This window comes from Harpia harpyja, chromosome W (assembly GCF_026419915.1).
Source record: "Harpia harpyja isolate bHarHar1 chromosome W, bHarHar1 primary haplotype, whole genome shotgun sequence".
In the NCBI taxonomy this organism is placed as follows: domain Eukaryota; kingdom Metazoa; phylum Chordata; class Aves; order Accipitriformes; family Accipitridae; genus Harpia; species Harpia harpyja.
In genome coordinates, this window is record NC_068968.1 from 32595679 (window position 1) to 32615191 (window position 19513).

The window sequence follows — 19513 nt, forward strand, 5'->3', positions numbered from 1 at the left end:
ATTCAAACTGTCTAATGCATATGCATAGGATTATATAACCATGACACATCAACTGCCTTCTCTGCATGTGCAGGGGTCTCGGGTGGTCTTCGGTGGTTGTTTGGGGAGGTATCCCCTCCTCACTTTGACCGCTAAATTGATCTGTATGGGGTCAATGGTTCGTTTTCCTGCCAAGAGGGATGCATCATCAATCGGGAAGAATAGAAAGGATCAGAATGATCTTGGCTACTTCTCTAGGTATTATTAAAATTGTCTGAAGTTGAAAATGATTAACTAAATTTAAAACAGGATTTTCTATATCTGGCATAAATTTTTCCCCCTTTGAGACTTATGATGGTATTTAATACCCATCCTAAGTCTCACACCATTCCTTTGTAAATTCCTGGTCTACATAATGGATTATTATTCTTCACCCAAATTATCAAAATATTTATAACAACTAGCAACTTCATTATTGTTTCTGCAAGAATACTATACTGTAACTTAATATTGGGTTTTCTTTAGTTTCAATTTTAAAGGTCCTTCTGGCATGGAAGCCCACAAGGGGGATGGTATCTTCTTTATTCTAGTATAGTGAATCCAGGATTCAACTCCCTGGAGCTTCACTGCAGTGTTTGTAGTTAGTAGCACTTGATAGGGTCCTCTCTACTTTTCCACGAGTGGTTTGTCTTTCCACGTCTGCAGATATACTGAGTCTCCTGGCTTGAAGGGGTGTACTGGTGAATCCAAAGGCACAGGAGCTTTAACCTGGATGTATCTATGGAGAGAGTTAATGACTTTGCCCAAAGATATTAAATAATCCCCCAAGATTTGTTCTCCTTTCAGGTGCATCTGACTATCTTTTCCTGTCAAATTTGTAACATAAGACCTTCCATACAATATTTCAAATGGGACTATTCTTCTCTTTTGTCCTAGGTGTTATTCTGATTCTAAGTAATGCCAGAGGCAAGACTTCCATCCATTTCATCTGAGTTTCCTGACAATTTCCTAATTTGTTGTTTAATTGTTTGATTCATTCTTTCTACTTTCCTACTACACTGTGGTCTCCATGGAGTGTGTAGATCCCATTTTATCTGTAAGAATTTAGAAATTTCCTGTATGATTTCTGCTACAAAATGGGGTCCCCTATCTGAAGGAAGTCCTTCGGGAACTCCAAACCCAGGTATTAAGTCTTTCAAAAGCACTTTTACCACCTCCCTGGCTTTGTGGTGTGACTCAGGAAAGCTTCTGGCCAACCTGAAAAGGTATCAACCATTACTAATAAATATTTATATCCTTTACACTTTGGCAATTCAGACAAATCAATTTGCCAGTAATTCCCAGGTCTAAAACCTCTTCTTACCTCTCCTGGTAAGGGTCTTTCTTGAATTTTGGGATTATTCTTCAAACAGATTTCACAACCTTGTGTTATACCTTTAGCAATTTTTATCATGTTAATGCCTATTGCATATGTTCTCACCATTTCTACCAGGGCCTCGGCTCCCATATGAGTGGTACCATGTGTTCCTTTCATAAGTTCCCTCATTATTTGAGGAGTAACTATACATTGTCCATCTGGAGTTTTCCATCATCTTTCAGGAGTCTTAATACATTTTTAGAAACTCAGGCAATTTATTTTCTTTCTCTGTATATTCAGGGATGTTAACATTAAAAGCTCTTTCAGGAACTAAGGCTGCAATTTTTGTAAATGAAGCAGCTCTTTTTGCAGTCTCATTGGCCTTTTGATTTCCTTTGATTATATCAGTCTGTCCAGATTGGTGTGCTCTGCAATGTATTACTGCCACTTCCTTTGGTTTATTGACTGCTTTGAGTAATCTCAAAATTTCTTTGCTATATTTTATAGGATTTCCTTGTGGTGATAATAATCCTCTCTCCTTCCAAATTGCACCATGTGCATGTATTATTCCAAAGGTATACTTTGAGTCAGTGTATATGTTGGCCCGCTTTCCTTCTGAAATCTAAAGCTCGTGTTAATGCAATTAGTTCTGCCTTCTGAGCAGAAGTGTTCGCTGGCAGTGCCGTTGCCTCTCTCTCTTCTTCCAGCAGCCGTGTCTGCCCCCAGCAGTATGTCATCTACGTACTGTAACAAGGTAACATTAGCTTCCTTACCTTGCCACTGCTCCAGTTCTTTCGCAAGTACGTTACCAAAAATCGTGGGGCTATTCTTGAATCCTTGGGGAAGCGCTGTCCAGCATAACTGCATCTTTCATCCTGTGGAGGGGCTTTCCCATTCAAAAGCAAACAGTTTCTGACTTTGTTCTTCTACAGGGATGCAGAAGGAAGCATCCTTCAAGTCCAGTACTGTAAAATAAACATTAGAATCAATAATAGTCGTTAGCAAGGTATAGGGATTAGGTACCACTGGATGGACATCCACTACTATTTGGTTGATAGCTCCTAAATCTTGTACTAATCTGTATTCCTGTGAATGTGGCTTTTTAACAGGTAGAATTGGAGTGTTATATTCTGACTGGCACTCTCGCAACAGTCCATACTTGAGGAAGTTGTTTATGATAGGTTCCAATCCAACACGGGCTTCCAATTTTATAGGATACTGTTTTCGTCTTACTGGCTTAGCTCTTGCTTTCAATTCTATTTTTACCGGTTCAACAGATTTAGCTCTTCCAGGTTTCTCAGTGGCCCATACGAAGGGAGTTACAGCATCTTCTATTTCCGCAATGGAGTTGACTTCCTTTTCTTTGTCTTCTGCTGTCCCAAGTAGTTCCTGTAACACATATATCTGCGCTTCCTAGGCATTATTTTGTGGAATATGGACTCTTATTTTGTTTGCATCAAAAGTTATTTGTGCCCCTAATTTATTTAACAAGTTCCTTCCCATTAGAGGTAACGGGCATTCTGGCATGTTTGTACATGAGTTTTTATACATCTTGTTACCAGTTTTACACTCAGTCGGTTAGAAAAAGGGTCTAACCTCTTGTTTTTCTGTTGCACCAACAACAGCCATAGAATATTTACTCATAGGTCCTTTATAACTATTTAATACTGAATAAGTTGCTCCTGTGTCAACTAAAATCTTAACTACATCATTCCCCATTTTAATTTCAACTAGGGGTTCGGTTGGGGACTCTATCTTTTCAACCCCTGGTCCCCATCAATCAGAGTCTTCATAAACGACTTCAATTAATTCCTCTGGCTTAGGTGTCACTGCGGGAGTTAAAATCTGATTAGACTGTCTTTTTGGGCATTCATTTTTCCAATGTCCTCTTTCTTTGCAAATAGTACACTGGTCCCTATCCAAGGGGATCCTAAATTCCAGATTCTTCCCATCCCTCGGCTCTGTCCTCGTCCTCATCCCCTTCTAAAATCTCGACCTCTAGATGAGGTCTGATCCTTGACAAAAGCAGCAGCCAATATTGCTGCTTTTTGCTTTCTATCCTTCAATTTTTCCTTTTAATTTTCTTTTTTTCCTCAACCTCCTTTTTATTATTGTATACTTTATATGCAATTTCAATCAGCTGGGATATTGTCATCCCAGACATTCCATCCACCTTCTGTAATTTCCTTCTTATATCAGGTGCTGATTGTCCTACAAACAGAGTGGTAAAAGTCATTTTATTAGCTTCATCTTCAGGGTCTAAATCTGTCCATTTCCTGGCTACCTCGCATAATTGTTCATAAAAAGCAGATGGATCTTCAGTTTTACCTTGTACCACTTGATATAATTTAGCAAGGTTTTTTTTGGTCTAGATATCCCTTTTTTTAAATTTTTTTTTTATTTTTTATTCTGTACAGAATTAGCTGGTGGAATTGCTTAATCATTAACCTCCCTGTACTCGAATTCAGGTTCCAATTAGGCTCCTGAATTGGCATAAACCTGTCAGGGCTGTCTCTGGCATTCTGCCATTCATTTTCCTCCCTTGCCTTTTCTATAACTATTCTTTTTTCTTCTGGTGTGAACAAATTATTTAACAATACTTGAATATCCTGCCAGTCTGGGTTATGGTTTTCAATAATCATCCTAAAAGATCTATACATTTTATCAGGGCTATCTCGATACGATCCAGCAGACTCTTTCCAATTCATGAAATCTGATGTTGTAAATGGTACTTTTACATATACCGGCATACCATCCAGACCCACTGCTTGGCGAAGGGGGGGCCTGAATTACAGGATGCTGTTGTGCTCGAATTCTGCCTGCTATTGGACTAAAAGCTTCACTATCTCTGTCGCTATCTCTCCTCCCCCCCCCCACTAGTAACACTTTCCTTATCTGGAGCTACTAACATCTGGATATCCTCCTCCTCATCTTCCATTTTTAGGCACCTTTTCTCAATACTACAAGCACAACACCTTGGTGCCCGCCTTAATATTCTCCATCGTCATCATTACATTTGAATCAGAAGTTAACAAATTACATTTTTTCCGTATTTCATGATTGTTCCTTAATGAGAAAAAACAACATACGGCACCTCATCCCATTTATCCAGTCTTCTACAAAACAACATTAATTGCAAAATTGTATTATAGTTCAACAATCCCCTTTCTGTGCAGGAGGTAGAAATAAACGGACGCCTGTAATCTTGAAAGCAGACGACCCTTTATTGCTAAAACACACACATATTTATAATCATATATTCTGCAAAGTCATTGTACACGCGCACAAGCATAAAATATGATTGGTTATACCAACTCTGTACGCACGCATAAACATAGGACATAATTGGTTATACCAACTAAAACATGCGAAACTTGTCTCAGTCTAATTGGTCAAGATAAACTGCCGAATTTGAGGTTCTTGGTGCCAAGTTCCCTTTATCGTGGAATGCGCACCTGTGTTCTTCTAATTGGCATCTTTCTTTTTTTGTCGTCTTGTTTATTCTGTTCAAGGTCTTCTAAAGGCATCTGGAATGCTCTTGTGACCGTTAGCTAAATATGTTCCCACATTTCTGGCCACTTTTCCCCATAATCCAATTTATATTTTGGCCACCACTGAGTACAGTACTGTCGTGGTTTAACCCCGGCCAGCAACTAAACACCACGCAGCCGCTCACTCACTCCCCCCCACTCAGTGGGATGGGGGAGAAAATCGGGAAAAGAAGCAAAACCCGTGGGTTGAGATAAGAACGGTTTAATAGAACAGAAAAGAAGAAACTAATAATGATAATGATAACACTAATAAAATGACAACAGCAATAATGAAAGGATTGGAATGTACAAATGATGCGCAGTGCAATTGCTCACCACCCGCCGACCGACACCCAGCCAGTCCCCGAGCGGTGAATCCCTGCCCCCCCCCCACTTCCCCGTTCCTAAACTGGATGGGACGTCACATGGTATGGAATACCCCGTTGGCCAGTTTGGGTCAGGTGCCCTGGCTGTGTCCTGTGCCAACTTCTTGTGCCCCTCCAGCTTTCTCACTGGCTGGGCATGAGAAGCTGAAAAATCCTTGACATTAGTCTAAACACTACTGAGCAACAACTGAAAACATCAGTGTTATCAACATTCTTCACATACTGAACTCAAAACATAGCACTGTACCAGCTACTAGGAAGACAGTTAACTCTATCCCAGCTGAAACCAGGACAAGTACTCTGTCAGCTTCTTTTTTGTTAGGGGATCCCCTCCAAACTTGCCCCAATGTTTAAAAATACAATCTAATGGGGAACAAGGAGTTTCTGCTGACTGCTGGGCACCCATATTCCTCCCCAGAAAGAACGTTCTCAACCAAGATTTCATATACTCCAGTCACCGCTGTCAAATGTATATGATTAGCTTTTCCTATGCATGCAAATACTGTAATATCATATACTCCAGTCATCACTATCAAATGCATACACCAATTACACCATTTACACCAATTATACGTCAAACTAGCAATATCTCTTTTAGCAAGCATTGCACCATTGTATCGCTTACCCGCTCCACCTGGGGAGAATACTCTTGGAGTCTCTGATCAAAAGGTCGGTGCGCACTGGAGTCTGGAGAGCAGCGTCGATCTGGGCAAGGTGTCATGGCAGTCCCATCTGGGTCACCAGAAACTGTTGTCCTAAAAGCAGATTCATTACCCAGTGTGCAATAGACCAGTCTCACACACTTGGGAGAGATACTGCTTTTTATTCAGGTCTGGGTGCTTGGTGGACTTTCCACAAATCAAGCACACCAGGTTCATCAGGTGTGTCTCTTTTATACAGTAACAATTGCATCTAATTTATTAAACTACTACCTAGTACATATTCAAACTGTCTAATGCATATGCATAGGATTATATAACCATGACACATCAACTGCCTTCTCTGCATGTGCGGGGGTCTCGGGTGGTCTTCGGTGGTTGTTTGGGGAGGTATCCCCTCCTCACTTTGACCGCTAAATTGATCTGTATGGGGTCAATGGTTCGTTTTCCTGCCAAGAGGGATGCATCATCAATCGGGAAGAATAGAAAGGATCAGAATGATCTTGGCTACTTCTCTAGGTATTATTAAAATTGTCTGAAGTTGAAAATGATTAACTAAATTTAAAACAGGATTTTCTATATCTGGCATCAACCTTAATATTATAAGCAAACACCTAATACACTTAACTTCCTCTTCTCTTTTCCAAGTACCTCAGGAAAATAGGAATACAATTTAATGTGATTTCTTTAATTTTCTAGCAGTGGGAGGAGCTTATCAATATGTAAGAGATTCTTTTAATTCAAATACTCAAAATCCCAAAGTGTGATTGGTATTTATTTTTGATCCTTGTAAGGGCCTAAGGTGGCACTGCCATGTTATAGGTTCAGGATACAGTAAGAGATGCCAGACTAACAGCTTTAGGGATAAACAAGCTATTGCTAAACATAGATACAGTAATAAATACAGATCAGTAGTACAGTTATTTGTGTTGTTATGACAGCACATCCAGTAATTCAGTAGTATGATTATCCAGGTCAAAACAACAGCAAATCTAGTAATTTACCAATACTAGGCTAAACTTAATATCCATGAGTGCAAAGGCTTACATAACCGTGGTTATCAGGCAGTGTGGCAGGAAGCAGGGCATGGCTTCTTTGGGTGAGTGACACAGCCGATGGGCTCGGGGAATTCAAAATTCCCTGTGATGGGTTGACCCTGGCTGGATGCCAGGTGCCCACCAAAGCCATTCTATCACTCCCCCTCCTCAGCTGGACAGGGGAGAGAAAATATAACAAAGAGCTTGTGGGTTGAGATAAGGACAGGAGAGATCACTCACCAATTACTGTCACAGGCAAAACAGAATCAGCTTGGGGAAAATTAACTCAATTTATTACCAATCAACCAGAGTAGGGTAATGAGAAATAAAACCAAATCTCAGAACACCTTCCCTCCACCCCTCCCTTCTTCCCAGGCACAACTTCACTCCCGGATTCTCTACCAACCCCCCAGCGGCACAGGGGGACGGGGATGGGGTTTACGGTCAGTTCATCACACGTTATTTTCTGCCGCTTCATCCTCCTCAGGGGGAGGACTCATCACACTCTTCCCCTGCTCCAGCGTGGGGTCCCACCCACGGGAGACAGTCCTCCACGAACTTCTCCAACGTGGGTCCTTCCCACGGGCTGCAGTTCTTCACGAACTGCTCCAGCATGGGTCCTTTCCACGGTGTGCAGTCCTTCAGGCACAGACTGCTCCAGCGTGGGTCCCCCACAGGGTCACAAGTCCTGCCAGAAAACCTGCTCTGTGGGCTCTTCTCTCCACAGATCCGCAGGTCCTGCCAGGAGCCTGCTCCAGCGCAGGCTTCCCATGGGGTCACAGCCCCCTTCGGGAACCCACCTGCTCCAGCGTGGGGTCGTCCACGGGCTGCAGGTGGATATCTGCTCCACCGCGGACCTCCATGGACTGCAGGGGGACAGCCTGCCTCACCATGGTCTTCACCACAGGCTGCAGGGGAATCTCTGCTCCGGTGCCTGGAGCATCTCCTCCCCCTCCTTCTTCACTGACCTTGGTGTCTGCAGGGTTGTTTCTCTTACATGTTCTCACTCCTCTCTCCGGCTGCCGTTTTTCGTCTGTCCCAACTTTTTTTCCTTCTTAAAAATGTTATCACAGAGGCGTTACCACTATCGCTGATTGGCTCGGCCTTGGCCGGCGGCGGGTCCGTCTTAGAGCCGGCTGGTATGGGCTCTCTCGAACACAGGGGAAGCTTCCAGCAGCTTCTTACAGAAGCCACCCCTGTAACCCCCCCCCCCCGCTACCAAAACCTTGCCACACTAAGCCAATACATTCCCTGATCGGGCTGTCCTCTTTAATTGTTGAGTTGCGGAAGCACTATCTGGGCACGTTAACCAATCATCACACATCCTACCTGTATTCCAGTTCTGTCCTTGGTGTGCAGGGGGCATACAAATACTGTGTAAGGTAATGCTAGCCCCACAATCCTGAGTGAGACTGACTTAATGATTGTTCAGTATGTGCTTTTTCACTTGAGTACAGAAGTAGCATGTTTATGCTGTAGCTTAATGGTAGGTGGGAGGCACAGGATGCTAGGGAATAGAGTGGACAAATTCTGTGTGTGTGGTGCGTTGACCCTGGCTGGATGCCAGGTGCCCACCAAAGCTGCTCTGTCACTTGCCCCCTCAGCTGGACAGGGGAGAAAAAATATAATGAAAGGCTCATGGGTTGAGATAAGGACAAGGGGAGATTGCTCAACAATTAGTGTCATGGACAAAACAGACTCAACTTGGGGAAAATTAATTTATTACCAGTCAAAATCAGAGTAGGATAATGAGAAAGAAAACCAAATCTTAAAACACCTTCTTCCTGGGCTTAACTTTACTCCTGTCCTGGTTTCAGCTGGGACAGAGTTAATTGTCTTTCTAGTAGCTGGTACAGTGCTATGTTTTGAGTTCAGTATGAGAAGAATGTTGATAACTGATGTTTTCAGTTGTTGCTAAGTAATGTTTAGTCTAAAGTCAAGGATTTTTCAGCTTCTCATGCCCAGCCAGCAAGAAGGCTGGAGGGGCACAAGAAGTTGGCACAGGACACAGTCAGGACAGCTGACCCAAAGTGGCCAACGGGGTATTCCATACCATGTGACATCACATCTAGTATATAAACTGGGGGGAGTGGGGGTGGGGGGATCACCACTCGGGGACTAACTGGGCGTCGATCGGTGGGTGGTGAGCAATTGCACTGTGCATCATTTGTACATTCCACTCCTTTTATTATTACTGTTGTCATTTTATTAGCGTTATCATTATTAGTTTCTTCTTTTCTATTAAACTGTTCTTATCTCAACCCATGAGTTTTACTTCTTTTCCCCGATTCTCTCCCCCATCCCACTGGGTGGGGGGGGAAGTGAGCGAGCGGCTGCATGGTGCTTAGTTGCTGGCTGGGGTTAAACCATGACAACTCCCGATTTTCTCTACCTCCTCCCCTGAGCAGCACAGGGGTATGGGGAATGGAGGTTTTGGTCAGTTCATCACACGTTGTTTCTGCCAGTCCTTCTTCCTCAGGGGGAGGACTCCTCACTCTTCCCCTGCTCCAGCGTAGGGTCCCTCCCATGGGAGACAGTCCTCCACAAACTTCTCCAACGTGAGTCCTTTCCACAGGCTGCAGTTCTTCATAAACTGCTCCAGTGTGGGTCCTTTCCACAGGGTGCAGTCCTTCAGGAATAGACTGCTCCAGCATGGGTCCCCTGTGGGGTCACAAGTCCTGCCAGAAAACCTGTTCCAGTGTGGGCTCTTCTCTCCATGGGTCCACAGGTCCTGCCAGGAGCCTGCTCCAGCATGGGCTTCCCACAGGGTCACAGCCTCCTTTGGGCGTATCCACCTGCTCCGGAGTGGGGTACTTCACAGGCTGCAGGTGGATATCTGCTCCACTGCGGACCTCCATGGACTGCAGGGGGACAGCCTGCCTCACCATGGTCTTCACCATGGGCTGCAGGGGAATCTCTGCTCCAGTGCCTGGAGCACCTCCTCCCCCTTCTTCACTGACGTTGGTGTCTGCAGGGTTGTTTCTCTCACATATTCTCATTCCTCTCTCCGGCTGCAGTTTTTCTGTTCTGTAGCAACTTTTTTTCCTTCTTAAAAATGTTATCACAGAGGCACTACCACTGTTGCTGATTGGCTCGGCCTTGGCCAGTGGCAGGTCCGCTCTTGGAACCGGCTGGCATTGGCTCTGTCAGACATAGGGGAAGCTTCTGGCATCTTCTCACAGAAGCCACCTCTGCAGCCCTCTCAGCTACCAAAACCTTGCCATGCAAACCCAATACAGTGTGTTTTGGTCTCTTTCTCTATACTCTTGTCCTGGTTTCAGCTGGGATAGAGTTAATTGTCTTCCTAGCACCTGGTATAGTGCTATTTTTTTGAGTTAGGTATGAGAAGAATGTTGATAACACACTGATGTATTCAGTTGTTGCTAAGTAGTGTTTAGTCTAAAGTCAAGGATTTTTCAGCTCCTGATGCCCAGCCAGCAAGAAGGCTGGAGGGGCACAAGAAGTTGGCACAGGACACAGCCAGGGTACCTGACCCAAAGTGGCCAACGGGGTATTCCATACCATGTGACATCATGCCCAGTATATAAACTGGGGGGGTGGGGCCTAGGGGGGGATCGCTGCTCGGGAACTAACTGGGCGTTGGTCGGCGAGCAATTGCATTGTGCATCACTTGTTTTGTATATTCCAATCCTTTTATTATTACTATTGTCATTTTATTAGTGTTATCATCATTATTAGTTTCTTCTGTTCTATTAAACTGTTCTTATCTCAACCCATGAGTTTTTTACTTTTTTCCTGATTCTCTCCCCCATTCCACTGGGTGGGGGGGAAGTGTGTGAGCGGCTGCATGGTGCTTAGTTGCTGGCTGGGGTTAAACCACGACAACTCTCTACCCCATCTACAAAGGTCACTGCCAGAGGTTGATGGCAGTCTGAAATGGTGTTACAGAAATGCCTACAAAAGGAATGAATGATACTTAATTTAGTAGTGAATCGGTGGTATGTGAAATAGTTTAGTTGTTTATGTATTTGAATAAAAATCGTAAAGTTGACAAGATATATCTTAGCGTTGCATTAAGATGGCAGAAGCAGTTCCAGTATATTTCAGCACAATTCATATTTTCATATGATGTGTTTTTAAGCAGTGATTATCAGGTTGAAATGGAAATCGGTTGAAATGAAAAGATATTAACTTTACAAGTTGAAATAGGTTGTCAAAGTACTGTCTTGTTAAAACAAAAATCCTACCCACTGTAGATGTATGCTTACAGTCACTCTTGTTATCTGTTGAGACAACATATTAGTGAGAAAAAACAGTTAAAGATAGAGAGCTGGGTAGAGAAATATTAAATAAATGTGATTTGAGTGAAAGTAAAAAATGTTTTGTCTCAATGTAGTGTGAAGCTATAGTTTCTTCAGATGAGTCTATCAGAGGTAGCAAGTCCAGAGTTCTACAGCATTTGTTTATTTCAGTAGCTAATAAGAAAACACTTTTTCTGAAAGTGCATAGTTTTACAATAATTACTGAAGGCCATACTGTGTATCAAAGAATAAATTTGTGTTGCATTGAAAACTGAGGGGAAATAGTCTTGACATGTTTGGACTCTACAACCTTTCTGGGCAACCTGTGCTCAGTCACCCTCACAGTAATAAAAGTGTTTCCTTATGTTCAGACAGAAACTCCAGTGTTTCAGATAGTGCCCATTGCATCTTGTCCTATCACTGGGTACCACTGAAAAGAGCCTGGCTCTGTCATCTTTGCACGTTCTATTCAGGTGTTTGTATACATTGATGAGATGCCCCTGAGCCTTTTCTTGGCTAAACAGTCCCAGCTCTCTCAGCCTTTCCTCATAGGAGAGATGCTCCAGTCCCTTCATCATCTTCGTGGCCCTTTCTTGGACTCTCGCCAGTATGTCCGTGTCTCTCCTGTACTGGGGAGCACAAAACTGGACATAGGACTCCAGGTGTGGCCTTACCTGTGCTGAGTAGAGGGGGAGGATCACCTCTCCCAACCTGCTGGCAACACTCCTCCTAATGCAGCCCAGGATAATTAGCCTTCTTCCCTGCAAGGGCTCATTGGTGGCTCACATTCAACTTGGTGTCCACCAGGACCCCCAGGTCCTTTTCTGCAAAGCTCCTTTCCAGCTGGTAAGCTCCCAGCATGTGTACTAGTGCCTGGTGTTATTCTTCCCCAGGTGCAGGACTTGGCATTTCCCCTTGTTGAACTGTGTGAGGTTCCTGTCAGCCCCTTTCTCCATCCCGTCGAGGTCCCTCTGCATGGCAGCATGACCCTCTGGTCTATCAGCCACGCCTCCCAGTTTTGTGTCATCTGCAAACTTGTTGAGGGTACACTTTGCCCCATCATCCAGATCATTAATGAAGATGTTGAACAGGACTAGATCCTGTATTGACTCCTGGGGTACACTGCTAGTTACTGGCCTCCAACTAGACTTTGTGCTGCTGACTAATTTCTGTGGGCCTGGCCATTCAGCCAGTTTTTAGTCCACCTCACCATCTGCTTATCCTGCCCATACATCAACAGCTTCTCTATGAGGATCTTATGAGAGACGATGTCAAAAGCCTTCCTGAAGGTTAAGTAGACAATGTCCACTGCTCTCCCCTCGTCTACCAAGCCAGGCATTTCATCATAGAAGGTTATCAGGTTGGTCAAGCAAGACTTCCCCTTGGTGATGCCATGCTGACGACTACTGGTGATTTTTCTTGTCCTTCACATGCTTGGAAGTGGTTTCCAGGATTAGCTGCTTTATCACCTTCCCCAAGGATCGAGACGAGGCTGACTGGCCTGTAGTTCCCTGGGTCCCCTTTCTTGAAGATAGGGGTGACATTTGCTTTCTTCCAGTCTTTGGGCACCTCTGCCAATTGCCATGATCATTCAAATATTATTGAGAGTGGCCTCGCAATAGCATCAGCCAGCTCCCTTGGCACTTGTGGGCACATCCCATCAGGGCCGGTGAGCTTATGGACGTCCAGTTTGCTTAAGTATTCCCTGACCTGATTGTCTTCCACCAAGAGTACATCTTCCTTGTTCCAGCCTTTCCCTCTGGGATTCCTGAAGGCTGGTCTTGCCAGTAAAGACTGAGGCGAAGAAGGCATTCAATACCTCAGCCTTTTCCATGTCCTGTGTCACCAGGCCCCCTGCCCTATTCAGTAGTGGGCCCGTATTTTTCTTAGTCTTCCTTTTGCCACTTGTGTACTCTATAGAAGTCCTTCTTATTGCCTTTGGTGGAGTTGATCCTTGAATATTAACCAGCTTTCTTGGGCTCCTCTTCCCTCCAGGGCCTTATCCCATGGAACTCTTCCAAGCAGATCCCTGAAGAGGCCAAGACTGTTCTCCTGAAGTCCAGGGATGTTGTCACGGTCCACTCGGTGGACTCGTGATGGTTCGTTTGCTACGATCTCGAAAGTGCAAGATTAAGGTGACCAACACCAAAGGGGATAGCAATAATCACACAGTAAAACTTTATTGTATTGCCTGTGAAGAGGCACGCGATAGTTAGAGATGGGTGAAAGAAAGGAGAAAAAGTAAAGTAAAGTTTAGAGAGAGGAGAAAGAGAAGTTATAGCTACCACCGCTGATCTCAAGACGTCCTAACGGTCCCGGGTCCAGCTAATGCTGCGTCGTCGATCGTCGTGGTCCTTGGTGGGGAAGCTTCAAATTTCCGTTGTTCAGAAGTCATCTTTTATGCTTAGTAACACACCTTGCTCCACCTCTGCCTCAGGAGTCTCCGCCCTTCTCGAGCGAGGCTATCACGCAGGCACAGGGTCAGTGTCCGAGGCGTGGTAAGTCTTGGAGGCGGGTAGCCTTCGACCAGGAGGTGTGTTTTGGTATTATAATGAAGCAAAGTTCATCTAAAGTTCATGATTTCTTCATCGATGTTATGGCAACAGTTGCAATCCATCCTTTTTGACAGTCTAATGGCTCTAGCCAGGTACCTTCCAGGAGCCTTGTACCGTGCGTTCTGTTCTTGGGATCGGCCACTGCACTCCAAACAGGCCGTTGTCAGGAAATGTACTGTTCATGTTCCTGATGACAGTGTTGAGACAATGCTGATTTTCTGACCGACTCCTACACCACCCCGTGGCTCAACATGGTTGTCAGGACGTCAGGACTGCTTGGTGGTAGCATGATAAAGAAGAGGAAGAAGAAAAGGAAAAGGAAAAGAGAGAGAGAGAAGGAGAGAGGATAGAAAGGCAGGACATAAGAGGAAGAAGAAAAGGAAAAGAAAGAGAGAGAGGGAGAAGGAGAGAGGATAGAAAGGCAACTACAATGTATAATTAATGAGGTTTCAAAACATCAATTGATTTGGGGATATCCACATTGGATGGGACATCAAGCATATTGTATGTGTTCAATACAGACATCAAACGTGTTAACCTGGAGAATGATGAATCGGTTATGACATACAATACTGCTGACAAAGCCAAACTGATCAAAACCAATATCAAGAGAACCACGATGGGGTGACACAACTTGTTCAGGATGCCTGTAGCAGTAGGTGACCATCCGAAAAGTGTGTCCCACCATCTATGTTCTGCATCCTTTTGCACTCTTTCTAAAACTCGGTGTATTTCTTTCACATTGTGATGAACAGTTATTAAGGTTTTCTGTCCGTTTTCCCTAATTTTTTCCAAAATCTCAACCAAATCCTTGTGTTGTAATAACTGTTTTACCAAAGCGAGATTCATTCCGATGGGTATAGGCAGCAATTCATGAATCAACATGTAGTTAAATTGCAAAAGTTGGTGAGGCGTGACCGGGGCCGAATAGGAAAAGTCACATCCGACAATCTTAGTAAAATTGCAAACACAGAAATTTGAATGATTTTTAGTCTCTACAACTACCTTGTCTACAGATAGAAAGTCACAAACAGTCCTCAAACATACACAGCCTTTGCCGATATATATGAGTACTGTTTCAGGGTTTTCATTAGGATGAATCTCAAAATGGCAAATATTTTGTTCAGTATCTAAACAAATATCTTGTGCCTCAATTGCATTACCTTCACAAACAAATCCTTGTTGTTCCCGTACAATGCAAGATTCCAAATTAACAGTTTGCCATTTTTCATTCACCTTTCGGGCCCATACTCTATGCTCAAAAGGATAGAGTATAGTTCCGTTGTGGTTCAACCCTAATGCAATAATGGGATAAATTGGGTATATGGTAGCATTATATATAGTAAGCACAAAAGTTGTAGCTATGTTTGTAATGGGATCATAAGTAAAGTTTACCAGGTTCCACCAGGATTGGAGTTCCTTCTCAAAATCAGTGGCACTGTCCCAAATTATTTTCCGAATTTCAGTGGGGAGAATACCTTCTTCACCTTCTCTTATAATTGAGGCGGCTACTGACTGCATCCATATTTGAGCCTGGATACAACTGAGAGCCAAAGAGAGGTTATTTTGGATCACCCCAAGTGCGTCAGTAATCAATTCGTGGTCCCTTATATTTACCTTTTCCCATTTTGGTAATATATTTGACAACAGCCACTGGTTAGTCCCCAAAGCCAATAACGAAGATCGCAAAGGCCGTTGTAATTTAGCCAAATCACTAATTGAAGTAGCCAACTTGTTCATTATTACTTCCGAATCGATGCTATTTAAAACTCCCAATCCTGTTCCCAAAACACCGGTTAGGTCTCTCCGTGTTCTTCTCATGGGAAGAGTTCATTTTTGCAGCCAGGTTGTCCATCCCTCGTAAGAAGTCTTTAGGAAAGGTGAGCAAGCTGGCTGAATGTCTGAAACATTGTTCTGCATCGACAATTCAACTCGTTTGAGAGACCATGCCGGGTTAAGCAACATTTGTTGTAGGCCCGTATTTCTGATCACATACGGTCCAATTTCAAAGATTTTTGGGTTAAGCACAACAATTGGTTGGGTAGTAGGTATTACGACGTCTATTTTAAATCCTCCCCAATATTTAGTATTATTTTTACCACACATAACTTTATAAGAGTATTGTACAGCAGTCAAATTTAACCAACAGTCTAGATTTTGATTTTTACACAACAAAATAGGGTCATATGGTCCAATTCCATAACTATTTGTGGATTCAATGTGAGATTCAGTGATCAGTCTACATCTTATTGTGACGTTATTTCCTTGTATCACCATAAAAGAGGGTATAACTTCATCTTTGTCAGTTAGCAGGAAGAGGGTATCTATGCCATCGTGCGTGACTACTGCAACAAGCATCACTAGAGGCCTAGTTACAGCATTCATTTTGAATTTAAATGTTAGGCCTGATAGCCCTCCTGTCCTTAATACAGGATTTGGTGATTTCAACATTGTTGGTACTTGGGTTTAGGGAGTAGTTACCGACAGTCTTTTGACGGCAACACATAATGAGAGAATCCTGTTTGTTACATCCCCATTCTGTAGTAGGACAGAGTTTCGTAGTGATGTTGGAACTAGGGTCCAATAGATTTCCAGAGATGGTAATTGAAGAGGCTTTCTCATAAAGAGATCCTTCCACTTTTCTGCATCCCACTTGGATTTTTTCTCCAACCGTTCTAGTCAGGACGCGGACCCAGTCTTTTCTGTCCCATTCCCCCCACTCAAGTGGGTGGTATACTTCAGAATCATGTATTACTACAGTGGCTAAGCTTGGGAAACAGTCTTTGGGATACTGTCCCATACTCCGAGTATACTGGACAATAGCTTGGGACCATGGCCATTCTGTATTCCTTTGGCTACAGATTAGTGGTGAGATACAAAAAAGTATTGTCAATCTAATTAAGTGATTCATACTTCATGCCGTTTTTGGCGTCCCTCGGAGTTCTTCTGTAAAACAAAAGACAAAACTTGCCTCTCTGAGGCAAAAGAGATTAATACTATACAGAAAATTAAAATGAAGGAATTATCCAGCGAGTATTTATCCGATGCTCCTTCCCTAGGGCATCAGATGCTACCCATGAGTATGCATTCAGTGGGGTTTTTAGTACCAGTGGCACACTTCCTACGGTGGGAAGTTCTACCAGGACAGGTTGTCCAGGGAAATGTGCTGGATTCTTAGAATCATCTGGTCCCTTTAATGAGGGAACTAGAGAGGGAGCCTTTGGGCAAAAGGCAGTAATTTTGGGGCATCCATTTACCCCCCATCTGTCATTTACACCTTTGACAGCTTCCCATAGGCGGGCATCCCAATTTCCCTCCTGTGGTTTCAAGAGTCGTTTTAAGAGACCATTTGTTCTCTCTACAATTCCATTTGCCTGGGGATAGTATGGAGTGTGGAAGACCCATTTAATCCCTTCGCTTCGTGCCCAATCCTGTATGATTTTGGCGGTGAAGTGGGAGCCATTGTCAGATTGTATTTCTTGTGGTTTTGGAAAAGTTCCAAACCATTCACGCAGTGCTTTCACAGTTTTTTCTCCCGTAGCTTTGTTAAAAGCTTCGGCTTGGACTAGCCCTGATGTTATTTCCACTCCTACCAGCACAAAGCGTTTTCCTCCTGATCTCTTCAAGGGGCCTATATAATCTACCTGCCAAGCATCCCACAAGCCTTTACCCTCTCTTAAATGCAGAGGGTCATCCTCTAAGGGGTGTCTTTTGAGCCGTGTACAGCACTGTTCACAGGCTGATATGCAGGTTTTACACATTTCCCTAGTGACAGGCCAACCTCGGGCAAGGGCTTCACGATACAGATCTTTAGCTCCCGTATGTTTACGTTTTATATGCAACCATTCTAGCAAACGATCCCAATCTTCTGTGATCTGGTCCTTTTGTACAGGAGCTAGTCTTGCTAATTCATCAGCTTTGTTGTTCCATTCTCCTGCTGAGCCCCCATCTACTTGATGAGAAGCTACCCATCCCACAGCAAAGTTCCCTTGGCTAGCAATGCTCAGAATTTCTTGCCACTTGTCCTTTTGCCACACTGGAATTCTGTTAACCTCCCATTCATTTTGCTCCCAAAAAGGGAGCCATTCAGTACATCCTTTAAACACTGCATAGGAATCAGTATATATGTGGACGGGGGAAGCGGTTTGTGCTTCATGCTTGAAAACGCTCCATACTGCAATTAATTCTCCTACCTGGGCACTCCCTTCTCCCTCTGTTATTATCTGTTCATTAGTAGTAGTGTGGAGGGCTACTGCCCGGTATTTCCACACTTTTCCTTCTCGCTTTGCAGAAGCGTCGGTAAACCAAGCATTCACTGACTGATTGTGGGAGAAAGGAGGGGCTACCTGAATAGCTGAGATAGGTTTGTCTTGGCTGTCGTCCAGGCTTCCTGTTTCTTGGATAGCTAAGTTTTTTAAAGCTCCTTCAGTCACTGAGAAAAGGTTACAATAGTGTTCAATCTGGGCATACCACTTTCGTACCGAGGCTCTCTGGGCCACCCCGTCAGGAGGGGGGTCCCCGTTAGTGACTGCTTTTATAACTTTGAACGGGCCTCTTAGCACGATTGGTTGCTGACGTGTAATTTTCTCCACTTCTATGAGAGCCATGCTAACCACAAACAAACCTTTCTCCCAGGCAGTATATCTCTTCTCAGCATCCTTAAAGCTGCGGGAGTAAAATCCTACAGGGCGGGTTGGACCCTCAGGACCACGTTGCCAAATGCGTACTGACAATCCTGTTGTGGCAAGCCCCCATTCTACTTGAAAAGGGTCTGTAGGGTGGATAGGGCCAAGAGCCTGATGAGCTGTTGCTTCAAAAATTAACAATTGCATTGCTTCTTCCTGAGAAGCAGTCCATTCCCATTTGGCCCCTTTTCTCAGTAAATCGTAAAGAGGTCTGGCAATGATAGAAAAGTCTGGGATATGTTTTCTCCAGAATACCAATAACCCTAAAGCATGCTGCAAATCCTTTTTTGATTCAGGCATTTTAATCTGATCTAGAGAAGTGAGGGTGTCTGGTGGGATACATGTCATTCCCCCCTTCCACCAAATTCCCAAAAACTTTACTTCTTGTGAGGGTTTTTGGATCTTTTCTGGGGGAATTTGCAAACCCAAGTTCTCCAAATGAGAGATTATGTTCTGTTGAGTTGCCTCCACCTCCTTTTCTTTATCTCCACCCACAAGAACATCATCAATATACTGGTAGACAGCTATGCCGTCAGCTTTTGGTATTTTCTCCAGTTCTTGGGCCAAAGCATGGTGAGCTAGTGTAGGGGAATGTTTGTATCCCTGAGGCAGCCAGGTAAAGGTAAATTGTTGTCCCTCCCAAGTAAAAGCAAAGCGATCTCTGTCTTCTGGTCGCAAAGGTATCATGAAAAACATATCCTTAACATCTATGGTTGCCATGATCGGATGAGCTTTCTCCTGAATTGTTATTACCAGTTCAGCCATATTAGGGACTGCGGCAGTTAGAGGCCCTGTGTTAGCATTCAGTCTTCGAAAATCTACTGTGAGCCTCCACTTCCCATTAGGTTTTTTCACCGGCCATACCGGCGAGTTAAAAGGAGAATGGGTATTAACCACCACTCCTTGTTCCCGCATCTCCTGCATGACTGGTTTGATACCTTCCTTTGCTCCCAGGGGGAGGGGATATTGTTTAACACTAGTTACTTTGCTAAATGGTAGAGGGGGTGCAGTTTGAAGTAGCCTGATGTTCAGCTGCGGTGTCCCAAAAGTCCACAACAATCCT

The 19513-nt window shown here is 43.9% G+C and overlaps 1 protein-coding gene across 5 annotated transcripts in view; it reads left to right on the plus strand.

Annotated features, from left to right (window-relative positions):
- Positions 1–19513, plus strand: part of LOC128136192 (ras GTPase-activating protein 1) — a 143774-nt gene that overhangs the window by 3281 nt on the left and 120980 nt on the right. The window lies entirely within an intron of this gene.